Source organism: Melanostigma gelatinosum, assembly GCF_949748355.1.
Source record: "Melanostigma gelatinosum genome assembly, chromosome: 2".
Lineage (NCBI taxonomy): Eukaryota > Metazoa > Chordata > Actinopteri > Perciformes > Zoarcidae > Melanostigma > Melanostigma gelatinosum.
In genome coordinates this window covers 11,333,755-11,359,426 of record NC_136635.1, presented here as the reverse complement: position 1 = coordinate 11,359,426, position 25,672 = coordinate 11,333,755, and the positions used below count along the sequence as shown (strand labels likewise).

Genomic DNA, 25,672 nt, shown 5'->3' with positions numbered 1-25,672 from the left:
AATGGACTATTCCCCTCAGCTTACCAAACACCCCGAAGACCCGGTTCTTAAGGAATACGGCGCTTCACGCTGTCGCTCACAATCTCCACATACAGCGGAGGTTGCTTGTGAATGTCACATTGTTGTTTTATCGCTCAGAAAAAGCACCAAATCACTTTTTTATGTTAATTTGACAGTTATGAGTGTAACAAAGTTACGTAAGTGCAAACAGACCAATATTTCCAACTGGAGCTTAAAGAGGACCTACTCACACAAAGCAGCACCATCAAAGGCATTCCACTGGTGTTAACGGCTTGCTAATGACTTGAGTATTAGCTGCTAATTTAACGAGTCATTTCTTCCATAGAGTTTGAGCCACACTTTCAAACGGCCCGTGTCACTGTACAGCTTAAATCTATGGGAAACCTAACACCTTGGTGGAACTCAGGACGACCGGTCTGGCTGTTCCAATCAGATTAGCCGATGTTGGAACATGCTCATAGAAGTGACACGATATTTACCATAAACACCTACTTAACACAGCCACTGTTGTAATTTGGTCCTGTTTGTTGTAAGCTCTATTAAGTCAGTGAAATTACTAAACCGAACATTGCATCACCAAGCTAAAGTCATAACAATCACAGAGGAAATGTCGATGAAGCAATCTGGCTATATGCTGAGAATGCATGAATAAGAAATTCCAGTTATCGTACTGATGCAGAACACTGATATTAAAAAAATACAGTTTGAATGGATTTATATACCACAAGTCCAGTATTCATGGACAGAGGATTAGAGGTGATACCTTTTGCCAATTCAATTTCCCTGAGCAGCACAGCTGCAGTGCATCCACTGTAAACTAATGTGCACGTCTGTCCATGACACCAGGTCAATGTCCTCCATTTCCAGTCCCATTTCTTCAACCAGCCAAGGGTCAAAATGCCAGCAGAACGAAATAGGTAGAAATTTCCCAGACTTGCTGGTCTTTCCAGTCACTAAACCAAAGCTAAATCACCTCCCAGTGCCGTAATCCCTCGCACCTCTAAAGTTACACTGCATTGTGTGGGAAATCATTTGCTGAAGCTATAGGACAGTTCCTATAGGTTTTAACTTCAGCAAAACAAAACCCACACAATGAAGTGATGTCCGTTTCTATTGGGGGAAGCAAACTATCATCACATTTACGCTGGCTATTTCACAGAAAACCTCCGCTACCGTATACCAGCAAAAAAAAAAGCAGAAACAGCCCAGCATAAATCCCATCACTGTGGTAATTCTAGCCCACCTCCACCTAACAAAAGCTGAGGAGAAGCTCTTCCTTCCTCTTCTTTTGTGGTAACAAAGAGTGCAACCTGATCCGTGACCTTGCCCTGAGAATAACCTGTTGACTGGGGAAGTTTTTTATCCCATGGACTTTTTTTTATTGTGTTTTGTTGAACAGATTTGATTTCATCCATCATACATCAGGTGAGTATTCTTTTGCTGAATAAATGTCTGTAGGTTTATTTATTTTGTCAGGGCACTTTGAACGTTCTCCCTGCAGCATTACTATTACTACGATTAGTCGGGAAAACTGCAGAATAAGGAATTTAAATGTATTCAAACAATTCAGCATCAGCTGAATTCGCAAATACAAAATTTGACATGACATGTAAGGAAGTGTACATTTTCTGTCCTCTTGACATGCAACTAATGTAAATGTTTAGTGAGTAAAAGCGGCGTGAAAAGAGTTTATGAGTGACAGGAGAAGAAAGAGACAAATGTAAGCTACACTGGAGCTCATCTCGGGTTTCTTTTTTGGTAATTGGGTGATGGTCACCTGCTCGCCATGTCACCTGCTGCCTGATCCGGGATAATCTCAGAGGCAGGCATACAGACAGGCAGGCGGACTGACAGATAGACATACAGACAGATACAGACACAGGCTCACCATCTCTTCTGCTTCATGGCTAATGCATCTGACAGAGTAGGAAGCAGGCAGGCAGAAGGATGAGTAAGCATTTTGAGTGTAATTATATTCCCAAACACTGGGAGAATGGGACGGGACGAATAACTGACTGCATTTCATTAAAAGTGAGCATGTCCAAGCAGGAAATGGATTAGCTGACAATATTTCAAGGTTTTTTAATACCTAATGGAATGTTTATTCCTGTTCTCTTAGCTCCTCACTTGCCCTTCATGCTCCACAGGCCGATGTAAAACAGCATTTGATAGTATCTGTCATGTTACTAAACATGACATGCTTTGGAATCAGTTAGCTCTGCAATGCATCTGAATAACCAAATGGACAAACAAGGGCCAAAGTGTAACTGCGCTGTAACACAACAACTTGACTTGTTATCTCCGTAGTCATCATCTTCAACTGAGCCCTCCTCTGGGGGGGCCTCTGTGCGGGCCTGTCAAGAGCTTTGACAGGGGAAGCAGCGTGGGGCCATTTAGTCTCTTTTCAGTTTGGTTTTGTTTCTCTTTGGAGGGCAGTGTTGGTATGGACCGAAGGCGTTGTAGGGTGAGGGGGCGAGGGCACATTGACCCCAGTGGTGGTGGGGAGTAAGGAGGGGGGGGGGGTTAGTTGATGTTATGGACTTGGGCACAGTCAGGGAGTACTGGTCCACCCCTGGAGTGACATGGTGCCTGGGGAGAAAGGGAGGGGGATGTAGGGCATAGAGTACAAACATGTCTAAGTGCTGCCTTCACTACAGATAGGCCCGTAGCAAAGAGCGCGGCTGCATGAGTTATGACAGCATATCTGGGGGACCTCTTGTGCCCTCCACCCCACAAACATTTTGCGCCTCAAACCATGACTCCGATATACACGTCCTCAGGTTAAAACACCACTGACACTTTTGGTAAAAGCAGGTTTTCTAGTGCTACATAGATGCCCTGCTATAACAACTGCACATGGGAGAAAATATCTAAATATCCATTTTATGAACCTTAAAAACAGCACGAGGTTACACCTTCATCCACTATTCAACTGTCTATAGGCAATGGGGCCCAATTCTTCATTTCCATCAAGTTCAAGCCACTTTAAACGTTTAGCTTTTTGATGAAATTATCACAACACAACGTATGGGAAATCAACTGACCACATATACTTGGACAATTTTAGGACAGAAGCGTCTTTGCTTACATGCAGCGTTAGGTGAGAAGATCAATAGCACTCTTGGTATCTGTCCTTCAATAGGAAGCTTGATCAAGCAACCACTTAGCTTTGCATAAAGACTGGAAACAGCTAGCCTAGCTATTTTCCGAGGGCAATAAAATCTGCCGACCAAACTCCAAAGTCAACGACTTGACTTCCTTGAGTCTCCGCTGATTGTTTGGCAACCTCATGGCAAACGACAAGATGGCAAGCGAATGAGCGCATTTCCCAAAATGTCGAAATAGCCCTTTAAGATCACTGTCCTAACTGGCTCTGGTACTGCTTCAGTCACCAAAAAATAAAAGCCAGAGCATTACAAGGATATTTTGTCATGTATTATTCATTCTCTTTTCTGTGTTGCACTCAGTCTACAAGTGCACACAGCCATGTACAAAAGCAGACAGACAGACACATGCTGCCACTTGCTTATGCGTGTGTCACACAGAGCTATTTACAACATGCGCACACAAAGCCGGCCAGTACAAACTGGGTTTCCTGAACCCAGCCGTTGCCTTCCAACAGACCAACCTATTTCGCCCGTTGTCTCGTCTTTTAGCGCCGTGATGGAGTTCAGGCAGTTTACAAGCATGACATTTGGCAAAGCGAAAGGTCGTCTGGAGGTTACTGTGTCATCCTGGGTAAGTGGCAAATCCCTTGGGGGGGGGGGATCGCACCCAGTGAGGAATGGCCGGTTGTTGTGCTAGCAAAAGACCAGGATGGAATAGGGCACACCAGAACTTACACTACGACTACGACAGTCATTCGAAATATTTCCAGGATCAACATGATGACGTTAAAGCTCCCACCACAAGTCTGTGAACCTCCAACCTGCCTTCTTGTACTTGTCCTGTGCAGAGTTGCCTGGCACTGTAAGGCACAAGATCCATACTGAGAGACGTACAGAGCAGAAATGGACTCAAGTTCAACGGCTTGAAATCTTCAGGAACTATCCGAGCCAACACATGGATGACAAGCATTTCTGCATCATCACTCAGCAAAAGAGAGGAGAAAATGTAAACAGAAATATTGAAGAAATGTCGAAGAAAAATGAGCAACTTCACTTTCTCTGTAACGCAAGCCCGGAAGAGGAGATTTATCAGGAAGAAACGTTATCTTCATGTGAAGTGAAGGGGAATGTAAATGAACGGCATGGAAAGCATTCCATGTTGACCTGTCGTGAGTAAACCCAAGTAAGACGTGTGCACTTTAACCATTTTTCAAAACACTCGTGTAAGGTAATGTGCCGATGTGTTCGTAACACTTGTGCTGTCTTTGTGGTTGCATGTATGTGTGAGAGTGTGTGTATGTTTGCATGCATCCGTGTCTGTTAGTCTGCCCGGATGAATAAAGGGGGGGTGGGTATAATCCATCACCAGTTGATAGTCCTCACAAAAAAGGAGCCCTTTTTGCTGAGAGGACAGCCCTTGTGTGGACAAAGACCACCATACTGGGGACTTCATAGGACCCAGCTGAAAAGGTGTTGCCCAGAGTAACCCCATTCACATTAACAGGCATGCTGGCCAAAGCCAGTCATTACTGCTGACTTGGACCAGCCGGGCCACACATAGACCAGCCTAGAGCCTCTAAGGCCATTCACTCCACATCAGCCCACAGGCAAACAGCCTGAACTCTGCCACTGGGGAGCATCTAGAATAGTTACCATTCTATTCGACTGTCCGTCTTGAGAGCTTCAACATTTGCAGCCTTTGAGTGAATTCATAAAAAGGAGGAATATACAGTTCTAAAGGGAAGGCGGTGTTGCCTTTTTCATTCAAATGGGTCAATAATGTGACAAAATCTAAAAAATATATTGACAATTTATAATTGGTTCAGTATGTCGTCTGGGTCTCAAACTACAACACCAGTTATATATGATATCTAGGTAATAAACAATATAGGGAACGTTTAGACATTTAGCTAGACACAGCTAACAGCCACAGACGAGCTTCTCAACTAACACTTTCCAACTTCTTGCATTTTGTAAAATTATATTAAAATTGGAGTAAAAAAATAAAAACAAAACAAATACAGAAATTGCTGGAAATTAGACAGCCTGTCTTATGAGATGTTGTATATTTCGTCTTTCAAAGGGCTCAGCTATATTCACATCCACTGGTTATTTGTGACACTCTGAAATGAAGGTCACTTTCACAGTGAAATGATGAATGAACAAACAGCTGATGTGCTCTCAGTGGAGTTGAACAGGAATCGCTGGGGGCTGAAAGCTTCGTTCCACTAATCTACCGAGCTCCTAAATGCACTCTGGAAAACTCAAACCTGACCCATTCTCTGTCTCCACTCCGATGCAAACTTGCAGTACAACAGAAAACAGCCGAGCCAAGAGGGAGAGAACACCAAAGAGAAATGCTGAAGCTTCTTGAGAAAAAACTCTCACTTGAATATTCTTCATTCAAATAGCAAACTACGTGAAACTTGACCTTTGACAACCACACACACACCTCAGTCTCCTACCCCCTCCTTCTCTCTCTCTCTCCCCTATTTGTCCTCTATCCTCACCCCAGCTCCACCTCTGCTCTCCTCTCCAGTGTGCTCCCTGTGGGCGGGTGGTTGTGTAAATTTAGCCACAGCTAGGTGAGGTGCTTCCTGGGTAGACTGTTGGCAAAGCCACCTTTAGGGTGTTTAAGATGTCAGAGGGAATGAGACATCACCTCGGCTGCCCTGTCAAAAAATTCACCACCTTCCATTTCCCCCATAACCTCTAGGTCCTAGAAGCACTGTGGCTGATGGGGAATTCTTGTTTTGTGTTTTCTAATTTAGCCTGAAACACACCAGCCATTACCTAACCTGGAGCGCTGGCTGAGTGTTAATTGTGAAGCATTACTAAAGCCATTAAAACAGTGAGCCAGGTCCTTGGGGAGGATGCACGCTGAAGTTAAACATCAGAGAGACAGTGCTAAATGCATGTGATATCCTCTGTGCCCCTAAGTGCCACTGCAGACAATGTCTGGATTTTAAAACAATGACGAGAAACACAACACATAAAAAAGGCATTATAATGAACAGCATTTACAGACACAAATTGAAATCTCAATATGTATTAGTCAAAGGAGCCTGAATGCTCCATCCATTAAAGACTTGTTACAACATGATAAAGAACACAGACTATTTTATCTCAAGGTCTTTTATGAAACATGATATTTAATATTAAATGTCTTTAGACTTTTTTGTAAATGTCATAGTCCAGGTGTGTTAAAATTTACATTTTCCCTGAAGGTGTTTTAGAGTTGATTGGCGGAATAATCAATGTCAATGCAAAGGTTTATCTGGAGGTAGTGAGCTGCATTAGCAAGTTGGTTTATTAAAGAGACTATCACTGAAAATAAAGATGACATTCTCTTCCTAACCTCACAAAGCTGCATCTGACAAAACGAACAAAATGGATCATTATCAATCCGAGTTCGCTTTGCTCAACATGTTATGTAACCGCCGAGCCTTTCCCTTTGTGATGGAGTCTCTGGCAACAGTTTTAAAAGACAAATGGAAACATTCTGTGGTTAGGCTGGTTGGACTTATTTGCCAAAATCCTTTGATCTCAAAACCACAAAAGCTTGAGGAGACTAATGGGTAAGAGTATTAGTTTGACGGTTTGAGTGTAATTATGTTCAATGAAGTAGAGTTTAAAATAAAGCAAAGTAAGGGTAAGTACAGAGATGGCTACAGAGCGCTGTTGAGTTGAAAAGAATCACAAAATTGGAAAGCGTTCCAAATGTGACTATCAGCTTCTTCATTCTCTCCGATGTCGAGTTCGGCGTTTTGCTGGGAAATGGGCGGCCTGCCAGATTGGGGCCAAGTCAGAGTTGTCAGGGGATTACAGTTCTGCCTTGCTCACTGCAGGGGGTGCAGAGTGGGCCTCAATTATCCTGGAGCGGCGTGTTTGATTTGGCCCGGCACTTTTGGGGACAGACCAAAAGCTGAATAATGCACCATTAGCAACTCAAAATCCGGCCCTAAAATGAGTCCACTTATGCATCACATACAGTAATTGTGTGTCTATCAAAGGCTGGCAGGTCTACACCAATTACCCTGATAACAACAAAACAATCTATGCATAATATTATCTGCTGAACACCTGTGGGCAGCCCAGTTTAAAACTTCTACATCTCATTCAAAGTCCGTCATCAGCGCACTGCGGTGAAATGAAGCGTCAACTTTAGAGTGTTCTAACACGAAAATGCAACGTTGCTGTGAGATAATATGGAGAAAAAATGTGGTGTGATGTGCAGAACTGTTTGTTTGCTTGTATTTACAAATATGGGACATGGGGGAGAGAGAGCAAGCGAGAGAGAGAGAGAGACAGAGAGCCAGAGAGAGAGAGCGATCCCAGTACCAGTTGGAGCTGTGCAATTGAATTTCACAGGGTACGAGGCAGCAAATGGCATGTAAAGGCTGACGCGTCGGACGGTTGCTGCTACACGGGCCAGACAGATAAGGGAGGTGTCAGTGAAATCATGAGGTAACTCTGCAGGACATCAGGGGCAGTTGGAGGTTGGCAGGGGGCTATGAGAGCCAAAGGTCCTCCTTGAGCTCCATTGAACACCCACTCAGCCTGATATACATGCACTTACAAACACACAGGGAAAATCACTTGTACAAACACAAGCCGCAAGACAAACAAGGACTCAAGACAGGCCAACAACCAAAAGCAGTTTTTTCCCTCTCCACCCACAAATACAAGCACATGAACAGGATAAGTGTACTCATGGGCGCACACACACACACACACACACACACACACACACACACACACACACACACACACACACACACACACACACACACACACACACACACACACACACACACACACACACACACACACACACACGCCTCATTTAGGTATCAGCCCCAGTGATTGTGTTTGTCCACCTGGGTATGAAAGAGCCATTCTGGCTTGTGTGGAGGAAACAGCAGTGTGGTACAGCTCAAGCCGGAGCCCAGCTAGGCTACGTCTGTCTCAGGCTCTCAGGGAGGGGAGCAGCCAAGTGTGGATGCACCTCATTACCTCACTCATCCACACACCAATTACCCCTAAATAAATACACCCAGCCCACAGGCAGCAACAATGACATCCAGCCTGAAAGGGAAGAAAGGAAGCCGTTCAGAAAGCATTTGCACGCACAGAAAAGTGCTGTTGGATAATGATGAAAAAAAGTACAGAGAAAGGAAGCAAAAAGAAGGACATGCAGGGGGCTCCAAGTCTTTTTAAGAGCTCAAAGACGAGACGGAGAAAGAGAAAGAATGAAACAAACAGCGAGCAAGCAGAGTGAAGTGATTCAGAAAATGATAATTTCTTGCTAAATTTCACCCAACACATCCGCAAATGATTGTTGTGTCGGGGGAGGGGCATGGCTGAATTGTTTTAATGCATGCAGCCATGAGATAGCGCTGCCACGGACTAAAATGGTGATCACTGTTGAGCTGACACATATTTGCATGTAAGACGGACCGCTCGGGGTAACGGTAACAGCACTGTGTCCAACGGCCGAGGATCATTGGCTAAAAGAAAAAAAAAGAGCGAACTTGCAGCCAAAAAACTTTATCCAAAGAAAGTCAGACAAAATATGGCAGGTGGCACGAAATGTGACAAGCGAGACACACTTCCTGGCCGCCCCAAAATATAAAAAAAACATTCAAAGCTGTTAGCAGAGAAAAGTCTGTTCCTGGAGTGAGAAGGTGAGCGAAGGATGCAGAAAAGGTGTGTGGCAGAGAAAAGAAGACAGATGTGTTTTCAGGGAAGGGGGGCACACACGCGGAGAGGAAGCCAAGAGTTCCTTCATGCCCCCTCCCTCTCTCCCTCTCTCCCACCTCCCTCCATGTGGGATCTTTCTGCATGAGTGACTCCGTCATACCTGGGGGACGCAATGGTCTCTCTCTCCCCCAGTTCCTCCCTAACTCTCCTCTTGTATGTCTGTGCTGTGACTCTGGTGAGCCAAGCCCGGTTGGTTGTGTGGCAAAAGAGCCAGAGGGCTACAGAAGCAGCTGATGGGCTGTATGAAATATTGTCATGAATAGAAATCCATAATATATGAAATTCTAAATCTCAATCAAGGAGCAACTTGTAAAGTAAGTGAATCACTTTTCCAATGGCACCCAAAGGCAAAAGAGATGACTCACTTCCTCCTCTGACACCTGGAGACATGTCAGGCAACGGGAGGAACTGTAAATCACGGAGGGTGGCGTGTAAGAGGGATGCATCAGGATGTAATCCCCGATAGGCTTCTCTACCGTCACCAGAATGTACGAGCCGATCCCAAACATGAAAATAACCCACGTGATCGGGGCCGACCGGTTCACCTGACCAGAGGCGGATTCCTGGTTCACAGAAACAACGGCTGAGAACATGTCAGTTTTCCATGCTGTCAATTTGGTGACATAAACATGAGGTGATAGATTTAATTGAAGTGAAAGGAGCAGGTTTATTAGGATTCCTTCCTGGTGGAGGGAGGGCACGTCTGGTGCCACAGATGGGTGGAGTGGTGTTGACACGCTGCAGCAGCATCGTCAGGATTCCGGGTGCACGGATCAACCCTCAGCTGGAATCAGACTGCGTGGGAATCCCAGGCTCTGTCACATACAACACAAAAGGCAAAGCCTGCGAAGACGTACTGGCCTTTAAGTAACGCACTGTGGTTTTTTTTTGGGTTTTTTTAACACAGGTTCAGCTAGTTTGACCTGCAGCTGGACCTAAAAATAGAAGGGTCCATTCTCCCTTTCTCCTCCCTGCTTGATATAGCCTGGATGTTCTGGGAGCTCGAGTGTTTTTAATTTTCTGCACCTTACAACACCTACACATGCTGTTGTTAAACCCTGCAGCCCCCTTCATACACACACACACACACACACACACTGTGAACACATCATTGTCTTTCAAGGTCTGCAGGCACACACACATTTCCAAATATCGGCACTAACACTTTCTCAGAAAGCGTGTGAAAAAGGGAGGAAATGCCGCCTGCAATTCCTGCATCTGAAACTCCTGCGTGGAAAGGTTTTGCATGACCTGTGAGATTTCACACGCTACCTGTGCGTGAGAGGAATGCACAGATGCAGGATCCTCGAGTACACACCCAGAGATGCCGGATGATCTGTCCACAAACTTACAACAAGAAAATTGGCCTGCTTTTGTTTGTATTCATCAAAACATGTCCTGTGGGCAGGAACTGGCACGCCAGCTAGTTCTGTCTTTTACACAACAAATGGTAATGATTTTACTCATTCATCATGAAGTCCTTGTTTGTGGTTTGTAAATATAAATACCTTTTGTAGTTTTGAGACCATTACAAATATAATGAATCCTTCATTATTTGAACAAACTCTTCATCTTTTTGCTACAGTGTTTAGCCAGCGACACATTACCACGACTCGCGATAATGCACTGGATTCTTATTGATTTGTATTTTACTAGGGCACTTGCACATGTGTGCCGATGCCGAGGGCTCCAAAGCAAATAAGTTCCAACTCGTTCAGCTTTTGCCGCGACACAATGCAGTAAAATCTAACAATACACTGTGCTGACCAATCAAACATGTGCAAGGAAACGTTCTTGTTAAAATATTTTGGTGTAATTGTGGTTTACACCGCAATTGTTGAGACGAAGGATGAAACAATGGCCATTGTGAGAACGTTCCTCGGGCCACTGGTGCCTGAGGTGTCACACCTTGACCCAGGCAGCCTTTTGTGTGGTTTCTACAGTCTGACCAACCAGATACATATCAGATGTGTGGCAATGTGACCTCAGTCTGAACAGTTACATCACAAGAAGTTCTCCTATACGTGTGACTTTTACATCACTGATGGTCTAATGTGAATAACACGTGTGGTGCTAATAAGGAAAGATGGTAGACATTTCTACAGAAAGGCATTACCAAAGTGTGTTGCTTCTGCTTAGTCATGCAAATTATGTTTTGTTTGCTTCTGTATGCCAGGTGTGACATCTTGTTATTATCCTTTTGTACATGCTGATCAGTTCAGGAGCGTGGCCTGTTGAGACAGGTATTGGTGAAGATTGGTATGTGAAAATAGGATCAGTATCCTGTCTGAAGTCTTAAGTGTTTGAACTGTCAGAATATAAATAAAACATCCTGCATGTAAAAAATCTACGAATATCTTAGATCCTTCTTCTCCCAGTGAGTAGCAGATGTTATGTGGAAAATATACACATAAAAAGGCAACTTTAAAAGGTGTTAAAGTACTTTAAAGTACTTACAAGGCTGAGTTCGATGAACTACATAATAATGTAAGTTTATCATATACAGGGCTGCACACTACGACATAACTTAAACATACTGTAACATTTGAGTGCGAGTCAAAATAAAAGTGATTGGGTCTTAATGTGCCATATCACAATGTAATCTAACAATCCCTCATGATGGCACAATCTCAGAATTAGCAGGACAAACACGACAGATCACAGTTCTATGGGCCGTGTACTTTGGCAAACACACTTACTTCATCTGCCAAATCCCTAAATTAACACCTTTTTGGTGGGAAAGCTCTATTTGGAACACGTCACACAAACACCACAGCTGGCATTCAAGGGTAAAATTAATTACTTCAGATACATGTGCTTCCTCTCAAAGTGGCAGACTTATTTGCATTGAGGAACATTCAGCAGAAGTAATCGATGCACACACAAAATACGGCCACCCGATGACCCCGGCCCCCGACTCAAAGTCCCTCCCAGTCCCCGAAGCCCTGGCGGCTCAGCCATGCATGGAGGAACAAACACAGGTAGCGGGAGCAAATCAGACCGCAACAAAACACAGAAACATGAATGGGAAGCATTACAATGACGGGCTGGATGCAAGACAATGGGCCCGACATTAAACAAACGGCAAATCCCAGGATGGGCTGTGGGAGTACGATACAGATTACAGGCACCTAGTCCCTGCCTGGGGAACAGGGGACAGGGAGAAAAAAGGACACAATATTGCAATCTGACAGCTGACGTCTTCATATCAATGTATGAATTTACATTCCAATTAGAGGAAATTTACATCTTAATCACAGCGAGCAGTGTGTCGGTCCCTCGGTTGGTGTGTTGCTACGGTAATGAGGTGGGATGCTGGCTGTGCTCTCTCATCCAGACAGTGATCTGTCAGCAGACGACACCTCCCTGTTATGAGGGAGCTGTGCACCCTTAAATGCAACCGGCGCCACAATCCGGTAACATCCGTTGAAATCTGTCTTAAATACCAACAAGGTGTGAGCTGCCAACCGAGGATAATGTGCCAAATATGGAGTTTGAAAAACATCAAACATATCTTAAATACAGTGCACTGAACCAGGAGTGTCTTTAGCTGTCACTCAAGTGACAAGCTTTCAGCACTCTATGGCATTCCAGTTCTAATTTCCATACTAATAATGGGTATATTATCCTTAATGGTTTGACTTTGTTTTATGGCATTTGAAATGGATGGTGAAACCGTCCGTGGAATTACTCAAACATATCATGTCATCAGATCACATGCTGTTCTGGTGCTAACAAAGGCAAAGTGAATGGGGGAGATGGAAGGATTGGGAACGTGTCATCAATATCCTTCTGGTCCATCGTCTACATCAGCGGTTCCCAAACTTTTTAGGCCGCGCACCCCCTTCTACATCCCGACTGGGTTCGCGCACCCCCCCCCCCTTAATAAAAAAAACAAAAAAAGAAGCAACAGAGCCTTTTAAGCCTTCATAGCCGCATAAGAATCGGACCAATGAGAGAACAGTTTGCTCGCGCGTGGCATTTGTTTACAAGATTTAGTCCGCTGTTAAATGTTGCAGTGTGAACACAAACCGAACAAAGGAGCAACTGCAACATTGTATCATATTAATCCCTGAATCGGAACAAAGCAAACGAACTGAAGGTGTGAAAACGCCCTGAAACACTGCAACAAAGTTTCAATAACTTTCAGTGACACAAGGCGTCACTTTTAAAGAGCAATACGGATGTGAGGACACACGCACAGGCTCAGAGGCAGATTATCACATTTAATTTACAATTAATGACCGACTAATGTAGCCAGGATGTCTTCGGACAAAGCATCGATGCGGCGCGACACAGTGTTGTTGGACACCGGGATCATGTCCAACTTTTTTGCTTCTTTCCCCCCAATCATACATTCGACCATCTCTCTGGCAGCTGGCAAGCTCACGTCTTCAGTGATTGTGTGCGGTAGCCCCTTTCTCGCTATTCTGTAACCAGATATGAAGCCCGTAGTGCGTCATTTATAGACCAACACATGAATGAGACTCCAGTTGTTTTTGGCTGTTTTGTAACTCCTCCAATTTCGATATAAAAATTGTAAGGGGCTTTTGACTTGCACTGGCATGCTTGGTGTTCAGGTGGCGACGTAAATAAGAGCTTCAGACTGTTAGCCAGAACCTCACTGCACACCACGCACTGTGGCTTTGGGCAATCTGCGTTGCCAATCCAAGTGAAGCCCAGACACACATACTTTTCATCATATTTCCTCTTTTTTTCCCAGTCTGATGCTCACTCTCGTTTCCTCTTTTTCACCTTGACTCCGCGATGGGCCGATGTGCTCCCGACTTGTCTGTGCTGCACCTCTCCGTTCCCCTCGCCTCCGATTCCTCTCTCTCTCTCTGTCCCTCTCCTCTTTTACGACTGATAGCTTCAGATGTCCCACCTGACAGTTTTTAAATTAAAATTACATTTTTTTTAAATATTTAATATTATTACACCATCAGACCGCCATTACACTTTTCCTCTCGCGCACCCCCTAGAGGCAGCTCGCGCACCCCCAGGGGTGCGCGCACCCCACTTTGGGAATCCCTGGTCTACATCAATGTACATCACAGCATACAAGCTCAACCTCAAGGAAAGCACACGGCGAGAGGGCGCGTGTGGGGAGAGAAGAAAGATAGTCAAGTGCAGAGAGCTGAGAGGAAACAGGAAAGGTCTGCTGAAAGAACTTCTTGTTCAAGTTTGTAAAGTCTACTCAAGGGTACTTGTTGTGGTTTAGTTCGATTAGCAGACAGGAGCTGCTGGTTTGAGGTTTTGGAAGTGAAACCACACAGACAAGCCTAAAGCCTGGGCACGCTACTTTCATAAGCTCACAACGGAAAAATAATATATGTCACAATGCTCTGCTAAAAACTTTGCTGGATCAACTTCTGTCCAGTGAAACCATTTACTTGTAGAGCTGCACTGATTGCTGACAATGCAATCAGGACCAGCAGATTAGCCACCACCACATAGGAGAGCACATAAATCAGTTTAACACAGTCCCTTGCCATCTTCACGCTTGACTTTAATACAGGGATGTGCGAACAAAAAATTGGAGGTAAATGAGGCATGGCCTCTTTATCACCCACCTCGTAGCCAATCAGGCCTCTCGCGTCAGAGACACTGCTCTAATGGCTGATATCTATGGAAGCAGCCTATTACTGGATACTGCCTGTAATTAAGACAAGTCAGATTACACCAGGCCAGTGCTTCCTCTCTGATATGTAGGCGGCCATTAAGGCCAGAAGTGGTGAAGCGCTTTGCACACCACATTTAGAGAAGATAGAAAGCTCATGTGTTTTTAAAAAAAAGACGTGTGCGCGTCGTGTCCAGAGTAGGTGTCGGATGCGTCCCCAAACATCACATGGGGTGATATGTGGGGCGTGGCTGGGATTCCACCTGAGCCTGCAGGGTGTTTGGAGAGGATGCCGGGAAGCTGCACACACACACACACACCCATACACACACCCCCCATGGCACTTATCTTGCATATTCTAACCTCGCAGATTGGATTCCCACAGCAGTGCTGCTGTGTCGGTGCACTTCTGTCCGACCAGACAGGGGGGGGGGGGGCAAAGTTGAGTTTAGCAGGAATGTTCATCAGGAGTACAGCATCTTAAAACAGGCATCAGCTTATAAGATACCAGGCTGACTTTGTGTCTGGTAGCAAATGAGGTGAAAAGGGTGAATGTGAAGGCTGTTTAGTTGGATGAAAGCCTCTCAATGTAGAGAGAGCAACACTCTTAAAACGCTCACTATGATTAAAAAAAGAGGAGTAGAGGGAGGGAGCGTTGGACAAAAGAAACCGAGTGAGTGGGAGAGAGAAAGAGGGAGTGAGTTTGAGATGGGAAAGCACTTCTTTCTTTCTGTACACAGAGCGACCTTGCTAACACTCAGCCTACTCTAATATTCACCACTACACATGCTTTTGTGCGCTGCTCCTTGCCCATCCAAGCACGCAAACCCTCCTCTCAATACACACACTACTCATTATACAATTTCAACTAGCCGGTTATCCAAGACTTGCACAAGCATTAACACTCTAACAAAGATTCAAAGACACACACACACACACAAACACCAAGATGTGTAATATGTTGAGGGGTGCAATGAATTCATTGTGCTGATTTAATTATAATTTTGTGCATTGCTTCTCTTGTCTCCTTGTAAGACTTCTGTTGTTGCAGAAAGCTCAAAGGATGACTGCTGAATGTGTTTCTAAAGATGCGCATCAAAGGAGGCTGTTAACTTGCATGTCCTGTATGAGATTCATCTGGAGAGGGACGCTCATTAGGATCTTTCCTCTCGTTGAGGTAAGCAGGTTGTTTCTGATATGAGTAAATGCTTGTGATTCACATTTCATATCTCTGCAACAGAGACATAAAATATTCCCATCATATCTCCAACAAAGCAAACAAACAAACAGAATTAATTCAACCTTTTGAACAAGAAATTAAGCTGAGGTGTACAATTTTCTTACTTTTTGTCAAATAAAGTCATGAAACAATGTTTAGGAGACTTAAAACAAAAGTAATATAAAGATCCACTGTCAAGATTAAATACATGCTAAACACAGGCACACAAATACACGTATAAAGCATGCGCACACACACAAATTCACAGTGGGCGATGAAGCAAGCGTACACATCGTCCCCAAACAAACAGTCTGTGTAAGTGAGCGTACAACACCAGGCCATCAGATCACCCCCCTCTCCAAACACGAAGCCTTTAATAGATGTGAAACTCCAGGCCCTGGATCTTTTCACACCACTGAGTCGCAACTCACACAGAAGAACAGGAGGCAGAGGATGACGGAGCAACAAAAAAGTAAAACAATGACAGAGACTCCATACTCCATTTATGATGAGGGGATCAAGCAGAAATATAGCTGATTTGATTTGATTCATACACATCTTTCTACACTGGACATAAAATATGCTTGTCTGAGGGAAACAAAAAGATTCATAAGAATCCTCAGACTAACATATGGAGTAACCTTTGTGGCCTTCCGGGACTTGAGGGTGGTGGTGGTGTGTGTGTGTGTGTGTGTGTGTGTGGGTTATGCTGGGGGGGGGGGGGGGGGGGGTCTAACGCTCCGAGGACTGTAGGCACGCTAGGGAGAGGTGAGCTGTCACCCCCCGTTACGATCACTGCCTGAGCTCAGAAAGGGGGAGGGGTAGAAGGAGAGCAGGCAACAAAAAAGATATACTGGTTCCTCACTCACCGCCATCTAAAGCCATCCGCGGCCCTCAGATCCCTCAGTCTACAACTGCCTCCTGGGAAACACTTGCACGCAAGTCCTCCTCATCCCTAGCTAGCGGTGGGGCATAATGTGTGTGTGTTGGGGTAAAGGGAGGGCTTTCTGTGTGTAGAGTTGGGCTGTGTAAGCAGAATGTATGGATTTTGCGGAACAAAAGGACAACTGTGCATGTTTTCTTACTTGCGTTAGAGTGAGATGTACTGACATGCAGTTAGGCTGGGTAAAGAAAAGGAAGTGATGCAGAGAGAGAAAGAGAGAGAGAGACAGAGAGAGAGAGAGAGAGAGAGACACAGAGTATCTCAAGGCAAACCTTGTTGTTATTCAAATTTTTAAATGAGTGCAAAGAAAAGGCAAGAGGTACCTCAGGGGCTCAATGTGATGAGACTGCCAGCAGAGCTGCTTTTAAAAATCAATAACTGACAGAGTTTGTATACTTCGAAAAGACTGCAAAGTCCTTTAACTGATGTTTAGAATAGTCGTGAAACTGCATAATAAGCAATACTGTCAAGTCAGCGAGAACACAGCAAAGAGACGTGTTTCATCTTATTATGTGACACACAACAATATTGCCGCAATATTATATGCCAGCGGATAAGAAGCTTGCCTCAGATTTGACCTTTCGCTGCCTTTTGTGTGAGTTTGGGACTGCTGCACTGCTTAGGAGCATTCTGTTCCCCAGATCCCACTCCTAACACCCCTGTCACTCATCATCACTCATCATTGTTAGGGACAAAAGGAAAGTTTGGTTAAGCCACACACTGGAGTATTCTCCCACCCAGTGCCTCCCCCACCTTCACACACTCACAAATGTTAGGTAGCGCACACACACACACACACACACACACACACACACACACACACACACACACACACACACACACACACACACACACACACACACACACACACACACACACGCGACAAACGCACAACTGAAATTCTTCGATTTTTGCAGCATAAACGCAAGACCACTGACTCAAACGTGCACCTTAATGCTCAGACGGGGTCGCAAACTATTCGATGAAGCGCAAACAACTTGCCCTCTAACTTGCCTTTTGAAGTGCAGGCTTGTCCTTCAAATGACTCATCTGCTGAGTGTAATTAAAGTCTATTCAGGGCGTCATGTGCGTCCTCACTGCCCTCCATCATCTGGCCTGGCCTTTCAATAGCCACCTGTGAACTCTGAAGGACAGGGACACTTGCCCTCATAAAATACATGAGCACTGCTACATCCAGTGGCCGGCCAGCTTCTCTCAATGGCCGACGCCACTTTAAACAACTCTGTGTTAACTGTTGGGTGAATCCTATTTAAATACAACCACATTCACGGGAGCAGGGGTTAAGTAGCTCCCGTGATTAGCTGAAACAAATGCCTTTACGGTGTGCTTAGAGATAAAGAGAAAGAAAGAGGATCAAAACACCCAATTTCTTTTCATCACGCAAGAACTCATTGATGTATTGATGACATTCAGAAAAATCTGTAAGTCTACTTTTTCTTATGCAATCCAATGAATGAAGTAAGCGCACATATTATTTTTGGAGGAGTCTGGAAATGATAGACTCCTTATAATAAGACTGTCTCCTCATGTGGATCAGCTTCCCGAAGACTTAAGTCTCACGTTGTAGAAAGTCTGCTGCCTGCAACTCTATCTGTGTTCACACATTTGGTGCTATGTGTCGATGTAGCCAACCTCGTACTGCAAAAGTTGTTGTTGATAATAAATCTTTATGTTTATGATTTTAGCTGGCTGCACTGAATAAAGTGTTCATTTCAAATGCAGAAGCCATGGAGTCACCATAATCAATGGGCCTTTGACCAAATAACTATTTTACACAACATTAAAAGATTTGTCAGTAATAAGTGATCTCAAACAGTGGCAAATGCATCAAAGTATAAGTTTCACCCTCCTTAAACAAAGTAGGCTTCCTGGTCATATCTCTCAATGTGTAACGAGGATGTCCATTCAACTCAAGAAGACACTTAACCAATTATATCACAAATATTCAGTAAAACAATCCCAAAAATGAGTGCACACATCATCCTGTTAGACACATTCATTTGTGTTTTCAAATGTGTTTAAATCACAGCAGCATAGCATACAGAAACACTGAGCACACACACACTCCTCCTCCTGACCCCCCTAGGACACTGAGCAGTGAGTGTGGGAAAGTTATTTTTAGGACCCAAGCAGAGAGCCTTCCTGAGTTGGATGCTCCTGCTCCGGATCAACATTCCACCTTTGAACCACTCCGACCATGGAGCTGTTTGTGCTCATTATGGCAATTTTGAACTTTCTCTGTGGACTAACAGAAGTGAGTGGACTATTTCATTTCGGCTGGTTTAAAATTACACCATCCAACAAAACAGGACTACTTCTGCCTTTCGCCACCATTTATTCAAGTCTCAGCAATGACGTTAACAGGTTTTCAGTGCAATTGTTGATTGTTTATTGCACTGAACATCTAGCTTTTTGAAAACGTCTGCATGATTGCAAATACACATGCCCTATTCTGTGTAGGCTAATATGCAGAGTGACTAACTATTTAATGTTCAATAAATACAGTGCATAAATTAAATGAAACACTCAGGAAATTAATTTTGGTTGCTGCATCACATGATTTCTAGTGTCTGTTAACAAACAAGTCTCAGTGTTATGTTTACACAACCAAAGAACAGAAGTAAACAATGAATGATGCTTGACTGTGAGGAAAAGCAGGAGATGCTTTGCACAGGCTTCACAGTGAACCAGCCTTGTGAATAATGTTGTTGTTTTTAAAAGAAGAAAAGTACAAGGACCTAAGGCAAAATTAGGAGATAACAATAAAATGATTCAGAAGCCAAGGATACAGTGAAGACCCAGTTTATAAGCACCATGGGGCCTAAGGTTCCCCAGTCACTACCATTATGCTAATAGGGAACCCTTTCTGAACACTTACACGTACCCTGTAGTACCACAAGACCCCATGGATGTGGGGTGGCATGCAAGTTACAGCCTCTTTTCCTTCCTCTCTCTAATGTGAGCTGAAGACAACTTGGGCTACTTTAATCATGTCTGAGTCCAATGTGGCCAGTCTAGTCTGATGGGGGCTGAGCGGTGCATGGACCATGTTAAGGGTTCACTGCTCACTGATGAAACGGCTTCACTTCCAGAGCGAGCTCAGGCAGACCGCGCTCTTACTCAATCTGGCAGGAGGAGCACATATGCCCTGTTTTGTTTTCCTTTCGTACTCCACGTTTGTACGAAACATTTCGGCATTGTGTTGATATAGTATAGAGGGCAGCACATTTGGCAAAGCCCCAGATATTCTCTTGTTGCACTTTGACTAGACTAGAGCAAACACAACTGCTACTACTTTTCCCTGGGCATTTGAGGGTTAAAAAAGAATTCCTCTGATTCAGCCAGTCTCCTTATAATGATTTTTGAAGCACATCCTCTGTACATTTGAGCCCTTATGCTACTGACACATTTGTACTTCCAGCCATACAACTCAGTGGAACCTTTAGAAGATTTGGCATTCAGTGAAGTTTGTTTTTCTCAATCAATCGATTTAACAAATACCAATATTTAAGATGTTCATGGGCCAGTGCAGCAAAGCTGAATCACTTGCAGGTCCTATCAAGCAGGTACCCACAACAAACAAACAAACAAACACAAAAAACATGTTTTCACCCCCCACACGTTAAGGTCTCAGCACAGAGACCTTACAAGCTGGGCCTTTCCAAACACACATGCACATTTGCAGAATAGATAAAATCCCCGTTAAATAACAAATGCAAATCTGGTGTATGTTGTGAATATTGTTCGGCTGAAGGGTCGGATCGCGTGCCACTGACTGGCCTTCACCGCGCTCTCCGTCTCTCTCTTTCTCATACACGCACAAAAGCATAAGCACACCTCATTCCAAACAGAGGCTGGTGTGCACCAAGGGAGGAAGTATAAATTATTCAATTGAAATATTATTCCAAAAGGTCCACTCCCATCTGATCGTGATTCCCAAGGCAGGCGTCCAAGTCACCGGCAGATGTATGAAAAACATCAGGATTACTTTGCATTCTACTAATAGGTTCAGGACATCCAATAAGCCTATTGTTTGCATTTACTTTACTCAATCTGCAAATATTCATTGTGATCCGCTCATGGAAGTAAATATTAAATGACCCAGTTCGGTTTTTCAGAGTTCAGAGTTTTTTCTCTACACGCGTTCTTTTCAACATTGGCTTTTCTCTGATCTTTAGTGCCGAGCATTATTTAAGACTTGGGGAAGCAGATATACGACCAGGCATGAAACACAAACAAACACATAAGCAACTCCACAAACAGGCCCTGAGGACTGGGTCTCTGTCATTCTGCATTGCACAATTCTTTCTTTCCCTCCCTTTTTCGTTCTCTCTCAATAAGACGGTTTGGTGCCTCTGAGGAAAAGCCCTCATTTTAATTAGACCTGACCTGAGAATCACTTAACTGCTCCTCTCCGTTTATGCCTCCCCCACCCTCCTCGCCAAGCCTTCGCTCTGTTCCTCACATAGGTCCATTAACACCCTTCCCTCGGCACCCACAGGCTTCAACAGGGAGCAGACACAGGCGTTGTCTTAAAGACGTTTTGAGGACATGCCAAGAACCATTAACCTACTCTATACACCTCCTTCGGACTCTTTCAGTTCAGCTTCCACTTCTCTTTAAGTCTTCTCCTACTCTGCACCATCATCCTCTTCATCCCCCTTTTCTGCTCCGTCATTGCTTCCACTCAGCTTAAAACTATACTCGGCTGGCTAATGTCACGTTCATGTCATGTGGGATGGAAGGTCATTGGATAATCTGAGATATTTGTATGACCGTAGAGTTTGTCTTCTGAAAGTTAAAAATACAGCACATTGTCAACCTAGCACCGTGTCCATTAAATTAGCATTTATTTACCTTTAACGCCGGACTTTGGCTGACATGACGCATCTGCGTTTCTTTGCTATTTTGGATGTTAAGACCAAAGCCTGCATTAAAATAGACCGGGGGCTGTGTTGGCGGACATGTGCTGTTTCAGGTTGTGGTGAGATGATGACATAAAATTCATAAAAAGTCCAATCCAGAAGATGACTTTCAAGGCCCATCAGATGCCAAAACACTGCACAGCAGTTTCTAATACTCAGACAGGTTTTTACGACACACAATGGCAATTATTTTGTCTTTTACTGCGGCGATTAACAAAATAACACTATTACTACAGAGAATTACAAGAATCTACAACAATCAATGTGACTTAAGGCACAACAAGATTTGGGGTCGGAATCTGGCCTCGGACCATCCTCACGTGTTATCCTCCTCACTCCCATCTTTCTTTTACTGACTCTCTCCGATTATTACTTAGCCGACATAGCCATCCAAGTGACAGAGCCAGTCGGGGACACCTCTAAATAGCCTGACTCGGAGAAGACTAATTTGACACAAATCCCCGTCTTATACTGTATTTGACCCTGTGACCTGCCTCTGGCACCCCAGAACCCCACGGGCACACAGCCTGTCAGTTTAAAGGGTCAAACAAAGGTAAGGAAAATGTAATTGCATACCATCTACATTCTTCAGAGCTTCATCCTCAAGGCATCTTGCGTTGTGAAAGTAGTGAAAGAAGCCTGTGACGGCTGAATACGACGGAGAATATTCTGACACACATTGCGTGTCACCTTCGTGCATGCGTTTCTCAATAAGTATGTGCTTGTGTCATTGCATGAATGTCAATATGTGTGTGGGGCTAGGCAATGTTTGAGTATGTGTTAATCTGGTCTAAACACCTAACACTCCCCTACCTGCTCAGACAGGGCCATGGGTTAATTCTGGCTTCAGGCGTCATGGCTAATAACTGCTCATCAACCGCAGTTTGAACTCTTGGAGACGTCAACCATTTTCACGCTAACCTTATCACGGAACCAAGAGAACCTTGATGATGGTGCTGAGTGCGGGGCTGTGAATGAATGTCGGCTACTAAGACCTAATCAATTCGGAAAAATAAATTATTAATTATAACCGAACACAAACTGACATGACATGTCTCTATTGACAAAACCTGTACCGTGCGTGCTGGAGTCCCTGAGGCGCTGGGTGATAGACGTGTGAGTCAACCAACAGTTAGGAAATTAGTTACCAGCATGACTCCGTGCACAGTTGGGGTGACATGTATCTGCCTGACCCAACTGGTGAGAAGCTAGCGCTGTCAATAACTGTCATAACACCACCACCATATCACATACTAATCCAGATGAAACAGAGTGAGGCGGAACTCGCTGCCTTTAAAAATGTAGAAAAGGAGTCAAAAGTTGAGAGAAATGTATAGTAGCAGGAGCAGTGATCTATCATTACTGCGATAGACGTGTGGAAGAAAACAGACTGTGCGCACAAAACCTGGGAAGAGAATGCTGTCATATGTGGCCCCAGGCAGAGGAGTCCTGTAGCTTGAGTAAATGAGGTGATTAGCAGGGGTGGTGTGAGCTGTCACACATCAGACACCGGGCTTAGAATCCAATCACCATCCCACGTGTCAATCAGTGGCCCACCGAGGCAGTTGATCAACAGGTCAAACAAAGTATACGATGAGCCACATCGTCAGAGCACAGCGCCAGTCCTGCGTGCAAAGATATACACAGGTATACTGATATTAACCAACCTCTGCAACGAGGGACGCAGAGCCAACATGCACTCATGCCTTTGTGACATCTCTATCTAAGGTGACGTGCACGTTAATGACAGCCAATTAAAGTGCCAGAGAATCCAACACTAGAACACAAAAGCGTATTACAATGTGTGTTTTGATTGATTTGATGCATGACTGGTGACGATACAATGTTCTCTGGGAAATTCCCTGACGCATAAAAATGTGTGATGGCCAAGGATTGTGATTGACATTTCATATTAGATGCGTTCTTGTGTCAACAATCGCAGCCATTTTAGAATTTTGATATCGCTCTTTTAACACTCTGTGTATTAAGGGCAATACAAGAGTATGGCTACCATTCAACAACAAAAAACTCCAATAAAGCTCCTTAAACAAGGAAGGCAGACAAAGCGTGGACTTTACAATGTGCTGCTGGGATATATGACACAGTATCCAGGCCCCACAGAGCTACAGGGATGCTCTAGGCCTCTGCCCCCTGGCCTGCCCAATACAGAGGCCTAATTAAAAGACCATTGAGGATAACCACCTTGACTTTTACGGACCATATAAATCTATACTGGAGTGGCCTATTGAGGGGGTCAGAGAAAGGAGGGGGAGCAGGCGAATGCAGACAGGAGAAAGGGTGAGAAGGATGGTGAAGGCTGGCAGAAAAAGAGAAGGGGTTGACCGTAGGATGTGGAGAAGATTTGGGTGGGAGGGTGGGAAGGGGGGAGGGGGGGGCATTCCTCTCCTCCCCCCTCACCTCCTGCCTGAGACAATAGGACTCACTAACAGCCAAGGACCAGAGGGTGTGATAAGGTAATGATAATGTAATGAGGACCAATCATGAGCCTGAGCTAAGAGGAGGGCCCCTTAATTTGTCTCCCGAGTGGTAGCTCCCCGACAGATTGATTGCTCTGAGTGAGAGTGATGATGTGACACATGCAAAATGCGTCTGACAGGAAGAGAAAGAGAATAAGAAACCATGGATCAAAATGAGTGAAGAAATGGAAAGGCCATACAATCCTGTGCTGTGTTTATGGCCTATGCTCCATACCGGCAGAGCGAACACAGCTACCCAAATTGACAGTTCACAAATACAGGGAATTGAGCAGAACAGCCAGCAAGTTGAGGTGCTGAGTGACCCGTATTAAACTGTGTGGAAAATGTGAAATGCCGCTACTTGCGGACCCTCTCAAGCCTGGGATTTTCTGGGATATTTGAAACAATGTGCGAGGGCAACTCGCAGCTCCGGAGGCACTATGATGCGAGGCCAGTTTTCAAAGGATCCTCCTGCACGATTCAGAACAAGCTGCTGAACGGCATGTCCCAGGTGTATAGGGAGTAAGTTGCTGTGCAAGTGTAGCTGAGACATTCGTTGTTGCTGTGAACATACCAGCTATATTGCCAAACAGTACGGTGAGAAAAGGTTTTTCAGAGATTGTGGAAGTTAGGGATTAAACTATTACTGTAAGCCTGTCTAACACCATCAAAAGTGTAGTGGAGACACTCAAGTTACGGGACAATTTGATTGCATGATGAGCGGGAATGTCCGAAGCATACAGACCTTGATGAAGGAAACCTATCCAAATGGCCATTTTGAGCACTGCTATGCACACCAGCTCAATCTCACTCTGTCAGGAGTGTTGAGGGTCTATTTTGTACCTAAGCAACGTCGCCACCTTCTTCTTAGCGGTCTCCAAAACGAGTTCCAGCCCTCACAGAGGCAACATGAAGGCCATCAGCTGTCATTGATGCAGCTGGAGTCAGCAGTGCTCTTGTTCAATTCAAAGGGAATATACAAGACTGCAAATATGACACAGCAAAGATTGGCCACGTCATCTCAAGCATTATGTAAAAGTTTGTAGTTTTCTGGTCATGCATCTGTCCAGAGAAGTTGTTGGCCCAGCATTTTATTGACCACACTGCCATTCCACTGCGCTTATTGGCTACAGTATGAAGTGAAGCCACCGTCTACTGCTCCTTTTTCTCAACAGGTCACGGCTGTTGCCAGCTGAATGAATGAACAGCGACCTGCCAGACAAAGTAAGCAGCACCTATATATACCGTACATAAGCTCGTTCCCCAGAGAGCTTTTGTGGCTTAGAATGTTTCTGATAGTGCAACCATGTTTGTTGCTTGATTTTTGTTTGTCATGGATGGCTGGGGACATGTCCATGCATTAATATCTTGACCAATGATTACTTCATACTCCTTCAGTTTATACAAATGTTAACTGTACCTTTAACGTAAACGCCCCCAGTATGTTTCATTGCGTAATCATGAATATAGAAAGAGATTTTTTTTTTCTCACTCTGTTGCCTCTGGAGTAAGTGTGGGAGCAACAGTCAATAGCTCCACCTTTGATTTTGACACTCAATAGTAGAAAACAGGCTGG

General features: G+C 44.4%; 1 protein-coding gene across 1 annotated transcript in view; it reads right to left on the bottom strand.

Annotated features, from left to right (window-relative positions):
- Window positions 1-25,672, bottom strand: part of elp4 (elongator acetyltransferase complex subunit 4) — a gene marked incomplete at its 5' end in the record, with an annotated part of 73,544 nt that overhangs the window by 3,707 nt on the left and 44,165 nt on the right. The gene's annotated exons all lie outside the window — the stretch shown is intronic.